Source organism: Scleropages formosus, chromosome 14 (assembly GCF_900964775.1).
Source record: "Scleropages formosus chromosome 14, fSclFor1.1, whole genome shotgun sequence".
Classification (NCBI taxonomy): Eukaryota; Metazoa; Chordata; class Actinopteri; order Osteoglossiformes; family Osteoglossidae; genus Scleropages; species Scleropages formosus.
The window spans coordinates 24,259,805-24,279,949 of NC_041819.1; positions in this window are offsets into that span (position 1 = coordinate 24,259,805).

Below are 20,145 nucleotides of genomic sequence, written 5' to 3' on the forward strand. Positions count from 1 at the left end.
GACCAAGCCATCTGTTGTGTTATAATGACAATTCTGGTTTCTTTTGAATACAATAAGTGAAGTCACAGTAGCATTGTGAGGGAAGAAGAGAATTGGTCATGTTCGGAGGGTGTGATTGGAGTTAAATGGTATGGTGATCAGCATCCGCACCATTGTTAATCCTGAATGGCTGCGCTGCCATAGACCCTTGTGGCAAATCTAATTAGATCCTGTAACTGCATGTTGTGTTTATTATTGTTTGTCCGTCATACGTGCGGATCCTGACAGTCTAGGCAATTAGTGCTTTTAAGCGACCGTAATCATCTTGAGATTTCAGTAATCATGACGAGTTAAGCATTTCTCATCTTCTGTTAGGTGCGCATGAAGCCCTGCATGCAAATTACCAATGAACACTAATAAACAGCGAGCACACATGGAGAAACAGGCATGTTAAATATCCAGTTGTGGGGGGGGCGGGCGGGTTGGTCTTCAAAAATTAAAGGAATTCTTGTTAGATATTTTTCACTGATTAATTCATGTTCACTGGTCAGGGTCATGGAGGTCCAGACCCTATCCTGGACTCACTGGGCACACCCTGGACACAATGCCAGTTATTCGCAAGATGTCAGTCATAAGAAAGTGTTTATATTTTATCAGACAAAGACTGTTGATGTTAAATGAAAATTTGTTTTTATGGAACTAAGCGGTTATAATTGGTATCTGCCGTTTTAACAAGTGTATGAGAACGTTTCCATTGTTTTTTTTTTTTTGATTTTAATTGTTATTATTGGTTTTGTGGTGTTAAATGTTTTTTGAGTTATTTGAGTAAACTGAGTGCTAAATACTAGTGTGTAATATTATTTCTTAAGAAAGTTTGGAAAAGAAAAATCTGTTGGTAGATATTCATTAACCATTTTATGTTCGTGCTTTTCTCGGAAGCAGCGAACAACGTAAGATTTGTACGCCAAGATACTTTGACTGATTTACCCATTTATACAGCAGGGTAATTTTTTCAGCTTAAGGTAAATACCGTGCTCATGGGATCTACAGCAGTATTCCACCCCAAGTATTTAAAGTGGAGACCAATAGCTGATACCTTCATTGACCTACCAGGTAATTACAGCGAATTACGTATTTTTGCATTAATCCAGTGTTCATTATAAAACAAATAATTAGTATGTTTCGGCACTAGAAACTCCCCTTGTTTGGTCACTAACTTCTCTTTTGATGCACGTTTCCTTTTTGATCTTTGTTTCCGCCGCCGACTGCAAACAGACCTGGGAGGGAAAGGGCCGGTAAAGTGAATTTTGGAAGCAGCAAATAAAAAAGATATTAAAAGGCTCCTATCACAGCAACAGTGCAGACAGTCATATCAAAAAAGGGCCCCAGACGGGGATTTGTCTGGTTTGTCGCATCCGGTTTCCGCCCTGTCATGAGCCGCGTTGCCGCGTTTCAAGGCCATATCAATATTTCACGCTCAGCCGCAGATTTGCATGTGCGGTTCTTTTATGCCTTTTTTCTGTTTGTCAACATGTTTCATCCTTTATGGTAAAGCGCTCTGATGGCGGAGGAGGCAGGGACAGGGGTTACGGGCTGTTTCACCACTTTCGTAAGAGTCATGATGGTACCAACTTTGTTTTGGAAAACTTTGATGATTTTTTTTTTTTGAAGTTTTTCAAATATGAAATGCTCTGCATACTCTGAGGGTGTCTATGCCGCTCTCCCCATGTTGTCTACGCCCATGGTGTCTAATTCACCATAATTACCTCCAAGATATCCCGATCCAAGACATACAAACATATGGTGATTAAATTAATTAGATACATAAACAAGTAAATTATTGAGAAGGCCATGAATGAAAGCAAAATCATGCTTGCATTCCTATGGAGCCTCCTTATCATCTCTCAGCTTGTGCTTCGGGGTCCTGCTGTCCTGAAAGACGCTTTGGGTAGTGGTGGTCTTGAGTGCAGGAGAAAACAACAGAGCCTTGTTGTCTGAAAACATAAACTAACAGAAAATAAAAATACCGCAAAAACATGGTATGGAATCAAATCAGTTTCCAATTACTTGTTTGACTTCTATCTACTAGAAAAAAATAGGAGATAAACTTCTTGCTTCTTTGTTGTAGCAAATAGACATGCGATTAAAGCCAATCGGAAAGCTCTGGGTTCGAATCCTGCTGTTTTACCTCTGATACAGGTTCATACTGTGAACTGATTTGGAAAAAATGACCTCGCTATAAAAATCCGGAAACTCTCTAGCGGTATAATTTCTAAGCCCAACGGTGGCTAATTGGGGCTCGAACTGACAAAGAAAACACTTCTCTATAGAATGTTATATCATTGTAAGCTCAATTTTCATTGCAAGCTGCCTTGGAAATGGGGAACATTGAAATTAATGTTAATAATAACTGTATATGTCAGCTCCTTCATCGTTAACGTTATACTGAGTGTCACTGGTGCCCGTTTTTTGTGTCTCGGTCTTGTTCAGCAGGCAGGAACCATTCAAACAACTTAACCCAAAACCAAACCCTGAACCCAGACCCTATTCCTAACCCAGAAGCTGGTGGTCCAGCTCCAAGTAGACATAGGGACCATATCAGAGCTGGACAGACACAGAGAAAGAGCAATTTGGACACAAAGGAAGAGCGTTACACTGGACATGATGAAACAGCAGTGCATTGACCATTGAAATGTTATGACAGTTGTCATATCTCACCCAGTTTGCATTGGACAAATATATATATATACATTTTCATTTCAGAACCACTTGTCCCAGATAGGGTCACAGAGCCTACCTGGTAACACAGGGCATATGGCCAGAGAGGGAGGGGACACACCCAGGACAGGACACCAGTCTGCCACAAGGCACCCCAAGTGGGACTCAAACCCCAGGCCCACCGGAGAGCAGGACCCAGTCCAACCCACTGCACCACCACACACACACACACACACACACACACACACCCCATACAGGGTCGCAGAGAACCGGAGCCTACCCAGCAACACAGGGCAAAGGCCAGAGGACACAGCCAGGACGGGACACCAGTCCACCGCAAGGCACCCCAAGTGGGACTCGAACCCCAGACCCACCGGAAAGCAGAACTGTGGTCCAACCCACTGCGCCACTGCACCCCCTCCCCTATATATATATATATATATATATATATATATATATATATATATATATATTATATTTTACATATATAATATTTATATATAATATTTTATATTAATTTTCTATTAATACTATTTTATATTTGACACTAGTTTAATACGTGGTAGAAGGTCAAGGAGCCGGACTCGTGGCAAGCGGCATGTAGGTTTGCGTCCCCAGAGTGGCCCGGCTGTTGTTGTGGTCAGCAAGAGAGTGAACCTGAATTTCTGAGATTATTAATAACTGTAGTGCAAAGAGCTACTGTTTTGACTTGCAAAATGAAATCAATTATTAGTTATTAATTGACATATACAATGCTGCTTCAAAGTATATGAACCATATAGGGATGGCCATTATTCTTAAATTAAATATTAAAATAAATATATAAAATCCAAATATTTAATCTTAAAATAAACAGATAAATTACATTACTATACTATTACATAACATTTCATACATTACTATGACTATTATACTATGATATTAATATGATAAAATACATTACTGTGACTATTACTATTACAGAATACATTACTATGATTTGCACCCCTGATTTTACTTACCTACATGGTTTAAGCAATGCAGCTTGGGGTTCACTTATTTTCACACATGCAAGACCGTGTTCCTGCTACAAAAACGATTTCCTCTAAGGCAAAATATGGAATCGCTCATTACAGACCTGTTATGTCACATGAGAAACACTGATTCTCACTGAATCCTCATTTTGTGCTAAAACTAAGGGACACATGGGCTTTATATGTGTCCTGTGGTTTGTACCTTTTGACTTTTGGGAAAGAGAGTGCCAGGTCAATTGGGTGTAATCAGCTATTGTATCAGGTCAATTAGGACAGGATAATTATCAATATCTCAAATGTTTGAGGTCTCGATGCAAGAAGATGACCGTGAAACATCTAAAAGCTGCATCCCGCCTACCGGTACAGCACAACTCATTATTTCTTTGTCTCATCCTGCTCTGCAGTGACTCATCCGTTGTGATTCATCACCACGATGTTTCCAGGTCTGCGGTAGTTTGACCACCATCCGCGACCTCCACCGTCCTCGCCTGCTGAGATGAGCTCCGGCGCCACGGCAACCAGACGCAACTTTCTTTTTTATTAGCCAGTTTAGATGGGGGAATACCTGAGCACGCCACGCTCGTCTGCCTGAAAGGAATTTCTCGTTTGTTTCATCTGTCGCTTTCGCCAGGCGCCGTTCGCTCAGGGAGCAAAAGTTCCTCTGAGTCGTCATCTTATCTCTCCAGTGCACCGCGCCGGCACTATCGAGGAGCCGGCCCAATATTGGTTTCCCCGAGACAAAAGTCTCTGAAATGAACACGGCGCTTGCTTTGTCAAGGAATATATTTTCCTCACCCCGCCGGGGGTGCGGGGGGGATGTTTGTGCTGCGGACGGTTTTTATTTTCTTGGTGGATGTGCCGCGTCCCTGAGTAGCCGCCTTCCGTCCATCGACTACCTGCAGCCGATTGGATCTGGAGCATCCTGACAGCAGCCCTCGGCTCTCCCGGGAGGCCCGGGGCCCGATTCGGCATTCCAACCCCGCTCCGGCAGCGGCGGCAGACATCCATTCGTATGCATAACCCCACCCCTGCTCCCCAACCCCCCACACACATACACACACTCTGCCCGCAAACCCTACCCTCCCCCTCCCCCCCGACTTTCATCTTTTATTCATTCCCTCCGCGAGCGCCGATGTGGTCGGCTGGAACGAACGAGCGGAGATCGACCTGCGGCGTGGGGAAAAACGTGAGTGCTAAACCAAGCGATCGGGATGGATTCCTCCTTCATTATGTCAGCTGTTCTTCCGAGCAGGGGTTCCATAAAGGAGACTGGAGGAGCTGCCACAGAGGCGCCCTGTCTGTTCTCTGGGACTCTGGGACCCAAACCAATCCTTGTTCCCTTTTTATTCCTGTATTGTCTGTTTCTGCACCCAAATATAATCATTTGCTGCCTGGATGCTCAAACACGCCAGCAGGTGGGGTAGTGGTTAGATCCACTGCCTTGCAGTCAGGAAGTCCTGGGTATTGAGTCCTTGCCTCTGCAGTAATACCACAGCCCTATCACTTCATGTGAGGTTTATTATGTATGTAACACTGTATGTAGGGCTTTCACCTCCAGCTGTAGTCCCCTTGAGCGAGGTACTTACTGTAAATTACTCCGGTAAACTACCCAGCTGTATAAATGGGTAAGTAATTCTAGGTGGATGAACATTGTCAGTCGCTTTTGAGAAAAGCATCAGCGAAATGAATAAATGTAAATATTTGCTTCTTGGAAAAAACAGTAAGGTGATAATACTGTAAAAACACCTGACTATTTATTGTTCTGGAGATTTATTGCTTTTTATCGATGGGGAGTGGGTAGCCTAGTGGCTAAAGGTGTCAAGGGAAGTCCTCCTCCTGCTGTAATACCCTTTATGAACAAAGTTAATCTGAACGGATGCAGTAAAGTTGATCCAGATGTATAAATGGGTAAATCAGTGTAAGTATTTTAGTGTGCGAACTTGACGTTGCAAGTTGCCAGAGAGAAAAGTGAATAAATGACAAGGTGGAACTTAGTTTGTCTGGTCAGCAACCCTTCATTTTGGGAAAGCACATATAGACAGGTATTATTATTGCTGATTTGTCAGACACTTTTACCCAAACCAGCATCCAATGATTTTTATCTAGTGTTCAGCTGACACCTTCATCCATGATGACCTTCAATGTTAAATATATTATAGTAAACTCCCTGCAGCCATTATTTTTACAGCACAGCAACATCATACACACCAACTGACCTCAAACACATCTTTGGACTGTAGCAGGAAACCAACATGAATACTGATAGACCATGTAAACTCCATACAGACTGCTTAGGGATCGAACCCACAGCCAAGGTACCGTGAGACCCTAGTGCTCTCTGTTGTGCTACCTGTGACATACACAAGATTTGCAGTTAATTTATGCAAGAAATTCTTTTGAGGGAGAAAATCTCTGGTTGAAAACCTATTTCAATGAATGGGAGGTGTGGTGATTAGAGCTGCTACTCTTGGAGCCAAAGGTCGCAGGTTTGAATACCACTGCAAGACCCTTGAGGAAGGTACTTACCCTAAATTGCTCCGGTAAAATTACTCAGGCGTAAAAATGGGTAAATAATTTTAAATAGCTTAACATTGTCCGTTGCTTTGGAGAAAAGTGCCACCTAAATAATTTATGTAAATACTTCCGCTAATTTTCACGCTGATATGTCCGAAGTGCTCATGTTTGCTAAAGCACGAAACACATTTACGTATCATTTTCCTCAAAAGTATCTAACAATTATTTGCTCTTTCACACAGATGGATTATTTTTACTGTTCAAGTTCAGACTGAGTTAGATATGGGATTCAAACCCAAGTCCTTTAAGCACAGTGCAGCAGCTATACCCATTATGCCACCTGCTACGCGCTACAGCCTTCCTCAACATACACCTCTGTGGTTCGACACTCTAACCTGGATGCCAGGACGATTTCCTTTCACCCGGAACCATGACAATATATGAGGAACGCAGTTGACTCAGTAGCGCCCTCTACAGGATACTTACCAAACTGCTCCCCTGAACCCCAGAGCTCCTTCTCCCAGTTTCCCCGCTGTCCTCCATCACTCCGCTACCATCCAATCTTGATTCTTCTCCTTGAACAGCAGCGGTTCGTTTTCCCCGTATTTCAAGTGTTTCAACTCCCACTCATGAGCTGCCCTTTACTGAAGAGCCTTTTGAGCGCGAAGACAGTGTTCTCCTCCCGCTCGCGCGGAAAATAAAAACCGACATCATTTCACCTGAGCGCAGCGCGGTGCGGCGCGTCTCTCCACTCCCGTAACTGATGATATTGCTCCGGCGCGAGTATGAGTAATGACTCTTTTATTGTAGTCATCCCTCTGTATATCGAAGGAGTCACATAAAACACAGAGTAAGAGGCCTGGGCGCAATGTTCCCATTTTATTGTGGAGATGCAGAGCACCGTTGAGATGTAGGCGGAATATTCAGAGAGCAAAGGACCACCGTCCGGGGAGGTCATTATTGACCGCAGCTTCCCACGTTTTTACCACAACTTAAAGGCCAGCTTGATGGTGACCTAAGATCCACTTCCTGCCTGCAGGCTATTGATGTGGGTGCCGTCAGCCAGGGTCGGGGCTCTGTGCATACGTACAAGTGTCCGCATCTGAAATGCGTTGTCATATCTTTGGTTTCCCCTCCAGTTGGTGTTAAGTGTCAAGTCAATATCAACTCTTGTTGACAACAAATATGGAGCGCTTCCAGAATGTTCTGCCCTCCTCTTGCATCCTTTAATGCTCTCTTTTGCTGAAGGCGGTGTGCCCACTGTCACTGTGAGTCCATCCATGTAGTGGCTGCTGGTTCTCTTCTTCTTCTTCCTCCAACTTTTGCAATCATCACCGTCTTTTCAACAGAATCTAACCTATTCATGATGGGTTCAACCTCTGTCTCATCGCTGGGCTTCCAGTGACAGTTCTCATTTGATTTCATCCAACATCCATCCATTTGCTTTTTCCAGCTGCCCATGTTTTCCTTTATTATTCCATGAATGAATGAATGAATGAATGAAACCAACCAAACAGAATTTTTTTCTTGCCAAAGGGAAGGAAAAACGTCAAGATGCTCCATACAAAATCCCTGAGCTTAGTTATGTTCCCCTTCTCAGTCCCAAAGTATGAATAAATTTTTATTGTGACCAAAGAAAGCTCCCTTATTCCATTACGACATGTCTAACTGAATACACTTTTGTTTCATTCCTAAATTTTTAATCTTCTCCCTGTTGACCTTTTGTTTAACAGCCTTTCATTTTGATGCACATTCAGTCAGGTTATGGCAGGAATACAAACTTCCTAAACACACAATGCACAAAGGTGCCAGCATCTTTCTCTCTCCTTGTGGATGAGAAAATAAATGACTCATACTGATTGCTATATGGCTTCTAACAAGTCATATGCTGTAAAAATTAACTGTACTTCCTGCAGCCTCTTTTTTTCATATGAAATCAATTAACCTATTCATTTAAGTATCTATTAATCTGGTGATTTCTGCAAAGCAACTTGTTAAATAAACATTGTATAATAATAATAATAATAATAATAATAATAATAATAAGAAGAAGAAGAAGAAGAAGAAGAAGAAGAAGAAGAAGAAGAAGAAGAATTTGTATATGACATCTCTGACAGTTACATGTTAAACATATATGTACAATGTTACATGTATATAATAGTTATTAGCTGTACAGAGGGGGTGCGGTGGGTTGGACCACGGTCCTGCTCTCCGGTGGGTCTGGGGTTTGAGTCCCGCTTGGGATGCCTTGCAATGGACTGGTGTACTGTCCTGGGTGTGTCCCCTCCTCCTCCGGCCTTATGCCCTGTGTTACCGGGTAGGCTCCGTGACCCTCTATGGGACAAGCGGTTCTGAAAATGTGTGTGTGTGTGTGTGTGTGTGTGTGTGTGTGTGTGTGTGTGTGTGTGTGTGTGTGTGTGGCTGTACAGAGGTGGGTGCAGTGGGTTTGACAGGGTTCTGCTCTCTGGTGGGTTTGGGATTTGAGTCTTGCTTGGGGTGCCTTGTGATGGACTGGCATCCCATCCTGGGTGTTTCCCCTCCTGCGCTGCCAGGTTAGGCTCTGGTTTGCCACAACACTGCTTGAGATGAGCGGTTTCAGCCAGTATGTGTATATGCATATAATGTTTTTGACTGTGGAGGCGCGGTGGCGCTGTGGGTTGGACCACAGTCCTGCTCTCCGGTGGGTCTGGGGTTCAAGTCCTGTTTGGGGTGCCTTGCGACGGCCTGGCGTCCCGTCCCGGGTGTGTCCCCTCCCCCTCCAGCCTTACGCCCTGTGTTGCCGGGTAGGCTCTGGTTCCCCGCGACCCTGTATGGGACAAGCGGTTCTGAAAGTGTGTGTGTGTGTGTGTGTGTTTTTGACTATTCCGTGTTGCCAGTAACACTCCTAAAATGTCACACATTAGATTAATTTTTTTGTACATGTAATTTTATATGACACATCAAACAGCACTTATAGCACAAAGAAAATTGCACACAGGTTTTGTGGCACAGTTATATGTTAAGCGCAATTACTGGAACTCTATTGATAGTTTCATCACGACTGTAGCAGCACTTCGGTGCAGACTTTCAGCATTACCATTAAACAATGATGAAGGGAGGAAGTGATGAATTGGCGTGCACTCCAGCATTGCACCATGGGAACTGAATCATGTGCCTGCAGCCTATATATCACCCAGCTGGGTTCCACACCACAGTTATTTACAATAAGTCTGCAGAAATAGTGTATGATAGATGCAGAGCTTGAAAAAGATATTTGTGTCTTTGAGTCACATCAAAAAAGAGGCAATGTGTTTTCCTGCTGACATGTAAAAGCATTTGAGTGTTAAACATGTAGTACCTCATCTGTTAATCTGTTCATTTATTTAGCTTGTTTGCATGCAAAATTAATTGAGTTGAATTCACAGCTACAGTAATTTACATTTATTCATTTAGCTGATGCTTTTTCTCTATAGCAACTGACAATATTAAGATAGTCATAACTGTTCACCTATTTAAAGCGCAGGGTAATTTTACTGGATCAATTCATGTAAAATACCTTGCTCAAGGGTAGTAAAGATGGGGGTTCGTTTCAAACCTGCAACCTTTGGGTCCAAAGGTGGCACTTATAGCAAATGTGCTAAGAGCTGACACTATATAGGGTATGCATACCAATCTAAAGCATGCATATGAATATCACAGAAACAAAAGGAAAACTGTCATGTGACTTCTGCATACTTTCAGACAAAAAATATTAATCTTTATTTGGCTAATCATCATATTAGCTAATGATCATGTTCTTCCAGTCAATATCTCATTACACTCAACATAGTTTCATAGTGATATTAGTGATGGTAATATAAAGGAGGTTTAAAGAGTTAGCAGCGGAATTAGTCATGGATAAAACAAAGTGAATAGGTAAGCAGATTCAGCTGGCAGACTCTCTCCTTTTCTACACAATACCTCAAATCACAAATTGAGAGGAATATCTGCTGCAATAAATATTTGGGCAGGAGGCGTGAAACTCTATTGAGCCTTGATGCTACATTGAGTATGAATATAGAGGAAGACTCTATATGATTCTCAACATGATGGCATTTGAATGCAAATGCATTTCCATGGTTTTGACCTCTAAAAGCCATCAGACTTATCCACAGGTCAGAGACATATTTCTCTTCCTGCTGTTCTTAGACACTACTTTTTTAACAGCTTGGTCTTCATACATGACCCAAGGAAGCCCCAATAAAAGTACACATTATAATAGCATGTCCTGCTCTGTGCAGAGTACAGAAATATGATCACAACATAGCATTAATTCTGAGAGAGCCCTGTTCAAATGGTGAAGGACTGAACTAAATTTATTAATATGGAGAGCAGAAGGTCATGCAAAAAATAATAAAGAAATTCTTCATCAATGGGAAAATATCAATGGTCATGATAGAGGTCAGCCTGACAAATGACAATATTTGTACTTTGATTGTATAATGGCTTCATATTTAAATTCAGTTGTTTTGATTATCTGGACAGTCACACATTATTGATTACCTAGTGCACTGTTGTGTTACCACTTCCTGAAGCTCAAGTTCAACTGTAATGAGTTTGTGTAATGGTTTGCCTCTGTCAGCAGAAATAAGTGGGGGTTTTGAGTGTGTGTGTGTGTGTGTGTGTGTGTGTGTGTGTGTGTGTGTGTGTGTGTGTGTGTGTGTGTGTGTGCGTGAGAGAGAGAAAGAGAGGGAGAGACAGAATGGTACACAAGTGATGACAAGAGTGAGTTGAGGCCAATTTTTAATCAAAATGAGACAGATCAGAGCAGAATAGTCCAAACACACATGACAGCAGTGTGCATCCCCAAAGTGAGAAGCCAGGGCAGTCCAACCAAAGCAAACCCCCCCACCAGCTGGACCTGGTAAAGCACAGATGGAGCCAGACACCTGGAGGTGGAACCAAGCTTTCTCAGAAGCTACCTGTCTCTTTGTAAATCCAGTATTATTTAAAAAACTATATGATACCCTGTTATGCGTGACTGCTTGGAGTTACCATTGATTCTCACTCCATTGTACAAACAGCCAAAAACTAGTGAGGTTTATAATGATAACACATGACAATGGAATAAATTTCATTCATTCGTTCTCTAAATTCCATGCATTGCACTCTTCTATCAATAGTTACACTTTCATTGAGATATAGCTCTGTATTCGACTTTCCATCAAATCAACCCCGACTCTCAGTGATCACTCACATACTTTGAAAGGCAAGACAGAAGTGGAGGTGGGTTGTCACTGCATTCTTGAGTTCATGTCTGTGGGGGTGGAAATTTGGGGAGGAACATGTAAACTCTACTGACATATAGTATATACAATATGCAGAAAGAGAGAAAGTGACAAAATAGATAAAGAATTAGAAAAACCCAGGACAACAGTGACAAGATCACATGGTTTAGATTCAGGTTTATTCTTCTTCCGTTCTCTGCAGTGGGTGTTATTTTGTTTTCCTCTCCTCAGGTGCTATCTGATTTATCATAATATTTAACTATAAATGCTGGTACTCTGTCTTGAATCTTTATTATATTTGCAATTGCATCCCAAACTTTATTCAGCGCTCCGAGTCACCTTTGTGGGCCGTGTGCTTCATAAAAATAAATTTCATTGAACCGAACTGACCCAACAGTGGCACTCTGGATGAAACTTTATTCATTATATGAATTTGTGATCATCGTCATCTGAGACTACAACCTAATTAGATTAAAATAGAGTGCACTCTAGATTATTCTTAGATACTGACTCTAATCATCAGTTACAGAATTAAAATAGATTGTGAAAATTGTACACACATTTGAATGTACAAAAAATGCTCCTTGCATAATATATCAGAGAAACAAATTTAGTTAACAAAGAAATAGGTGTTTTTGAAAAATTTTCCAAGTGCTCAGAATGTTCCAGGTGGTTTGAAATATTCACCGTTAACATCTAGTTATGTCAAGACTTATGTTGATAATAAATTATCTCTATACTTTTATTAAACAAATAATTAGAATTCCATTCAGAATTTTTCAGCTCAATGGGTGTTGTTATACAGCAATAATGAAAAAGAGGGTGTCAAGTTGACTATGTTAGCTTCATCAGCTCTTCAGGGGATTGTAGGAACTATACATATACTCTGCAGAAGTAACACCACCATTTTCACTGTCTAGGATGGAGTATCTTAAATATCCCATAATGAATTAGCATTGTAATCAGAGGGTTCTAGGGTCAAATCCTTTGGTACACAAGCTGCTGCTGTTGTGCCCTTGAGTGCTTTAGAAAGTTTCTCTGCTTTGTGTGTTTTGAGCAACTTCATTGATATGCATATTTGGGAAGGGGGGATGTTTTGAAGGCACTCGGAGCGCTTGAGGCTAACATTAATATTAGCCGATAAAGCTCGCTAATGAAGTGGAGACGGGCGCACTGAGACACTATCGGCCTCTGTCATCATTATCGCTCTCCGACCATCCTCGGGCCTCTGGTGATGACACGGCTCTCTCGAAAGCTTGATCCAAAACAATGTAACTTCAAAGTGGGGGTTCAATCCCAGGCAGGCAGTGAAGATTGCTGCTGCAAACCACCAGGGGGGCTGGGAAACCTTCGCTGATAACTTTCAAGGCCGTTTCGTAACGGCACAGGGAGCAGCGCCTGGGCTCAGGTTCTCCTTTAAATCTCAGGGGTCCTGGGTTTTCGTAAGGCAATGGTGTGGTCGCTTGGCACACTGACGAATGGCGATAGGTCCTTCGAGGGAGGTAATTAACGATTAATCACTCTTGTGTTGCCCAGATATGTAAATATTTAAGCAGTTTATGACAAGATTATGTGATTTCATTAATTAAGCCATGTTTCCAAATGTCTTCTGGAAAACTGAATGTGTTTCTTTTCAAACCTTGGCAAGCAAAGCATCCTGCTCTTCATTATTTTTGACTGGACAAGTGGTTTCAGCCAGTATGTGTGTGTGTGTGTGTGTGTGTGTGTGTGTGTGTGTGTGAGAGACAGACAGAGAGAGATATATTATTGGGCAATGCTGCCTTGTTTCCAGAATGATATCACTCATCCCTATTTTTTCTTCTTCTCAACAAGAACAACAACAATAATAATAATCACAAGATCCTCATTCTCACCATACAGTTAACTTTTTATTTGGGGATTCCAGTGTTTCAAAAATTAAGACATGAATAGTTTTACAACTTAAAAAAAGGCCTCCTCCACAGCAGCCTTAATATTCTTGGTTAGTGCATCAATTATTCTGAAAATGTTTTATTGAAAGAAGATAATTGCTCATCACAAATTAATATTTTAATGTTTGGAAGATTGCATATAATTAAGCAGATAATAAATAGCCAGCAGTTCATGTGTTCATTTCTTCAAGTGGAATTTGATAAGGCTTCTGTGTAATTCTCACTTGTCTTAAGGTTGAGCATCAAACTGACTTTTTTATTGTTTATGATAATTTTTTCTTTGTATCACTCACATGGTGATGTCTTTATCCTGGCTCAGTAGAATTCCACTGAACTCAAGTCCAGATCACTTGTTTTTGCCAGATGATTTGTTTTTGCTCACCCTAACTTTATTCCTAACCCTAACACAAACCTCAACCCTAATTCCAACCCTAATCCTTGTTCTGTTTCTGACTTGGTAGCCTTTTTTCTTTCTGGTACTCGGCCCATATGTAATAAAACTCTAGATTTATATTTACATTTATTCATTGTGCAGATGCTTTTCTTCAAAACACCATACATCTCAGAGAACAATACAAAGAGTTCATTACATAAACAGAAGGAGAGTTTTGGATGCAAACACGCAATTCTTGAGGACAGTCCATTTGTCACATTCCACATATAAACCAGGGAACATTACACAAGGAGAAACTGGAATAGTTAATAATCAAAAATTTGTGGAGGAAAATCGTACACTCTCTAATGGAGGTCTGCATTGTCAGAACTGATTGGTGTGAAACGGGATCAATATTTTCCACTCTCGGCAAACTTAGAGAAAATAACCATATAAACAGCTGGTAAAATGGGACAGCTGGTAGTATGGCTGTTAGAGCTGCTGCCTTCAGATCCAAAAAGTCATGCGTTACATCCCCACCTCTGGCTGTAGTACTCTTGAGCAAGATACTTGCCCTCAATTGGTCCAGTAAAAATGTCTAGCTGTATAAACACTTAACTACTTCTGGGGAGAGCTGGTAGTGTAGTGGTTAAAGCTACTGCCTTGGGACCCAAAGGTGGCATGTTCAGGTCCCAGCTCCAGCTGTAGCACCCTAAAGCAAGGTACTTACCCTCAATTGCTCCAGTAAAATCACACACACTTTCTGAACTGCTTATCCCATTCAGGGTCACAGTGAGCCAGAGCCCAACCTGGCAACACAGGGTGTAAGGTGGGAGGGGGACACACCTAGGACACCAGTCTGTTGCAAGGCACCCAAGCAGGACTTGAACCCTAGACCCACCAGAGAGCAGGACCCAGTCCAACCCATGGCACCACCACACCCCCCTAGTGAAATTACCCAGCTATGTAAATGATTGTAAGCATGCAATAATTCTGACCTTAAGTTTGTAAGCTTCTTTAGAGAAAAGTGTCAGCTAAATGAGTAACTGTAAGTAGTTTAATATTGTAAATTGCTTTGGAAAACAACATTAGCCAAATGAATAAATGTAAACATCATAAATGCTGCCAAATGATATGCTCTGACTCTGCATGCAGCATGTTTCACAACTGCAAAACTACTTGTCTCCAAATAGGTTTGTCTACGTGGCAAATAGACTTTGGGAGCATCGACCAGCATGGACCTTTTTTCTGTAGCCAGCATGAGAACCGGCTCTGGTAGAGTGAGAACGCCAGCACTTGACTCCCATGCAAACAAGAGCAGACTGCCGACTGCACTCCGAGTCCTCCTTAAGGGACTAACACAAACGTGCTAGAAATAGGACGTTGATACACCGCTGGAAATGTTTGGTTTCCGTGCAGCCTTGAGTATTGAAGCAGTTAAAATGTGAAACTTGAGGTGAAAATGTAAATTGCACACACTTCCAAATCAAAATTCAATTAGAAAACCTAATAATGTCAGAATAATGACCATAATGGACTGAGAGTTCATGGAAAAGTAAAAGATTCATTGCTGATGTTTTTTTTTTTTTTGCCTCCTTCTGACCTAATGGTTGCAAAAATAGATAAATAAAAACATAAAACTGTTAGTAATATAAGCAATTATGCAATAAATATTTTAAATATAGTTTTTTTTATTTTTTTTTTTAATTTGCCCACTGATGGTTGGGTGTTGGGGGGTGTGGTGGCACAGTGGATTTAGCCAGGTCCTGCTCTCTGGCAGGTCTGGGGTTCAAGCCCTGCTTCAGGTGCCTTGTGATGGACTGGTATCCCATCCTGGGTGTGTCCCGTCCCCCGTCCAGCCTTGTGCCCTGTGTTGCCGGATTGGGCTCCGGCTTGCTGTGACCCCCCACTTGGGACAAGTAGCTTCAGCAAGTCTGTCTGTGTGTGGGGTGTCAAACTAACCACTTGGACTGCTGTCCTCACCTCCCAGCTCTACTACCTGAAGATATGTAATGAGCACCAAGCAGCACCCTGGCAAAGCGGAAACTCTCGCTGTCGGTTTCTGTTTGCTGACCGCTCAGTTTCGGTTTGCCTGCTGGACGCTTGGCGAGAGCCTCAATAACCATGTATTGTGATTGATGATGTGATCTGGCTAAGTAAAATACACCCACGATGGTGTATAGCACTGCTGCTCTGGGACTCGTGGCCTGCTTTGTTTGCCGGAGAACGCCCGGCTCCGACTCCTTGGCACGGGGCGCCTCGGCTCTGAAATGTAAATGGGCTGAGGGCCAGGATGTGCGCTCAGGCCCGCTGCTGTACCTGTCAAAACACTGCATTCACTCTAAAATAATAACATGACATGCAGTATCGCTTGATGACACAGGGCACCCAGAGAGATTCTTTAAGCCTTGTCTAAGGCCATTGAACAGGAAATGTGTTTCAGTTGTTTGTTCAATTGTATTATTACCCAGTTATTATTACAATCCATCTGGGAGTTTAATTACAAAAAAAAATAAAATCTAATAAAATAAAAGAAAATAATACGTAAATATATAAAGGTCTGCGATTACTTGCATTAATTTCCATTAATTTACCCCTTAATAAAGGAGGTTAGATTTAGTTTTGGTTATTCAGAGTAAGAACAAGGTTATTAACAGGGTGGCACAGTAGCACAGTGAGTATAGCTGCTGTCTCACAGTGCTCGGGTGGTGCAAGAGGACATGGGTTTGAACCCTGCTCAGGCTGTGTGGAGCTTGTATGTTCTCCCTGTGTCTGAGTGGGTTTCCTCTGGGTGCTCTGGTTCCCTCCCACAGTCCAGAGACATGCTGTTCAGGTTCCCCCATAGTGTGTGAGTGACACAGAGAGTGTGTTCCACTGATCTATGGATGAGTGACCCATTGCAAGTAGTGTATCTAGCAGTGTAAGTCCCCTTGGGGAATAAGGTGTGTGGGCTGATAACACTACATAGAGTTCATTAGAAGTTGATTTGGAGGAAAGAGTCTGTTAAATAAATACATGAAAATTGTATTGGAGGAGGAATTATAAGATGGATCTTTCATACATATGCTAAAGACTTCAGCCACCATGTCACCTGCTGCCTCTATCACAGATCTCCTGAGGTTTGGGATTTATTTCATAGTCATCCTATCTATAAGCATCAAACCCCTGCAGAAAAGCCCCACCCCCTTGATACATTAGCATGAAGTATGTCAAGTTGAGGTTCCTCCAAGGGCAGACCAGGCCTCATGTTGCTCCTCGCAAAGAGAATACTGCAGGATTCTTTGCATCTGCTAACTGTTTCTCTTCCTGCTGACATTTTCAAACTTTCCTTTTCTGACTGAATCATTACAACATTTTTTGCCATGTAATTTTGCACTGCTACATATAATTATCAGAAGAGCAGCGGCCTATTTTTGAGTACCGTGCTCGACCGCTTTTCAGAGATTAAACACTCGGGCAAACAATTAGGAGCATGAAATAAAGCTTCCTGACGCCATCATCATTTTACGAGAGAGAACATATAAACCCACCCACTCCACTATAAAAGCTTAGGGCAACATTCTGAGCCGCTTCCTGCTTCTAAGGGCAAGCGAAACACCCCGGCATTCTTAGCACCAAAATGAGTCAACAATAAAAAGCACAATAAATAAAGGAAGAATGGAAAAGGACTGATGAGCAAATATGGTGGCCAAAGTGGAAACGCTGCTGCATTTACTCAGTCATTGTAAAGAACGAAACGTCCGAAGGACGACACCATGGGCACTATTAGAGCTCCGAACTGTCTGGCTCTTACTATTTGCCTTTGTCATTGTATTATTATATTCATGTTTTTCATACTAGGGGTGTGGTGGCGCAGTGGGTTGGACCACAGTCCTGTTGTCCGGTGGGTCTGGGGTTTGAGTCCTGCTTGGGGTGCCTTGCGATGGACTGGTGTCCTGTCCTGGGTGTGTCCCCTCCCTCTCTGGCCTTATGCCCTGTGTTGCTGGGTAGGCTCTGGTTCCCTGTGACCCTGTATGGGACAAGTGGTTCTGAAGGTGTGTGTGTGTTCTCATACTGGACAGATTTAATGTTGTTGAAATACTTCTGGTATAACATTGTGAGAGCTGTGCAGGATGAGTCGTCACACAGGGAATAGAGATTTTATTTCTGACTCAGTCAGAAGAGTGTTACATTCTTCATTTCTGGGTCAAGGGTTCGAGGTCCACACTGGGCAACTCATCCTTAAGGGTAGTCGACGGTGTAGTCGTTGCAGAGGTTCTTTGGCAAGTGAATGGCCTGGATTTGAATCCAACTCTCTGCTCTAGTACCCTTGATCAAAGTATTTACCCTGAATTGATACGGTAAAAATTACCCAGCAGTTCAAATTGGTAAAGAACTGTAAGTTAGTGTATAAACTTTCCCAATTTTCCTCTAAACATTAAGAAGATAAACACACAATATGTTTATTCATTCAGCTGATGCTTTTCTCCAAGGGGACTTACAATGTTAAGATTACAATTATAAGATCACTTACTCATGTATAGATCTGGGTAATTTTACTGGAGCTATTTAGAGTAAGTACCTTGCTCAAGGGTTCTGTATCCAGAGGTGTAGTTCAGAGCTGTTACTTTTGGATCCAAAGGCAGTAATTCTAAACACTACGCTACCAGCTGTCCCACACACACTCAGAATAAAACCTCTATATCCCTGGCTTGCTTATTACACTAACATTACCCTGGTGTATGAACAGGAAAATAGCTGTAAGTTACAGCATATGAACCCAACACTTATGGTTGATCCCATAAAAATCTGAATTCTGAACACACACACTGAAAATTAAACCTTAACATGCATTCTTTAATCCGGCAAAACATACCCTATCCCATAAATGGGTAAATCACTGTAAGTAGCTTAGAGAACAAACCTAAAAGTATATTGTGCTTTGGATGAAGGAGTCAGCTCAATAACAATTCATAAAAATTTATCTTTCCAGCATAAATCTTGGTGGCTTAATGGGCAGAACGCATCAAACACAGCACCAAGACTGCACTTCTACGTTTATTTAATTAGCTGCCAATTTCTAAATTCCCTAAAATCTAAGGTGATGCAGAACATAACGTGAATCAGCATTGCTGCTGACGGAAGTTCGATTTATTCCCTTTTCAGAGTTTGACTGTTAAAATACGGCAATCAAAGCAGGAGCAGCAAGTAACGTAGTTTTAGAGCTGCCACCTTGCACTAGGTTCAAATCCCACTTCCTGGTGTAATACCCTTGATCGCGGTACTTACCCTGAGTTCACATAGTGAAAATAACCCAGTGTACAAATTGATAAATCAGTGCAAAGCTAATATTTTAAGTTGGAGGACAGTTTCAGAAAAAAAAATAAAATAAAATCAATAACAAAAAACAGCCAACATCCAGTTGCAGTTCAGTTGATCAGAGTTATTACAGCAGCAGTTGGGATTAAAACCTATAACCTCTCAGTCCAGTAGCAGCAGCTCCAACCGCCGTGCCCCCTGCTGCTTTTCTGAAAAACACAGTTGAGAAATTTCAGAAAATGTGTTCTCATGTTGCTGGCGTGTGGGATGGAGATACAAGGGTTGTGCAGACGGCTCGTTGAAACTCTGTGCCCATAGCTGTGTGGAACAGTGCTGTTTGTGGCATAGCAGCCCTGCGTGTTTTAATGACACCCAGTCAAGGTCTGCTTTGTTTGCTTCTGTGCTGGAGACGGACAACGGCTGCAGATAGGCTCTGGGGTGGGAAAAAAAGAAAAAAAAAAAGAAAAAAGAACCCAGACAAATGACTTTGCATTAGTAGTCCACATTAGAGGTGCCAGAGACTTGTGAGTGGGAGCAATAAAACGAACCCCAGACCCATGACATTAATTTGAGGTTTGTGGTCGAACTCTTCTTTCTCTTCTTTCTTGAATTTTTCAGATGATATATAGTAGCCAGGGAGCGTGTGAAAATAAGAAAAAGAAAAAAAAAAAAAAAATACTTGGCAATGGAACACAGCCACTGGGGAACCTTTTTCTGTCTCAAAGCCTTGGGATCACTTGCATGTGTGTGTGTGCGTGTTTATCTGTGTGAGAGAATGTGTGTGAGCCAGCAGACTAAGCCAAAATAATATTCACAGCCTCCAGTATAGGTTGCTTGTTATTACTAATTCCTTCAACTGTCATATTGATCAAAGGCACCTTACAGTATGAGATTTGTACATTATGGTACATACACTGATTTACCCATTTTTACCGGGTCTACAGGGCCTTCACCTATTTCAGCAACATAATGAGGCTCACAGGCTCCGTCCAAACTATAAAGCGGACATCAGTCTATAAATGCATGCCAATGAAACTCTGTGTACTTCCCATCCGTTGATATGCTGCCTCTGA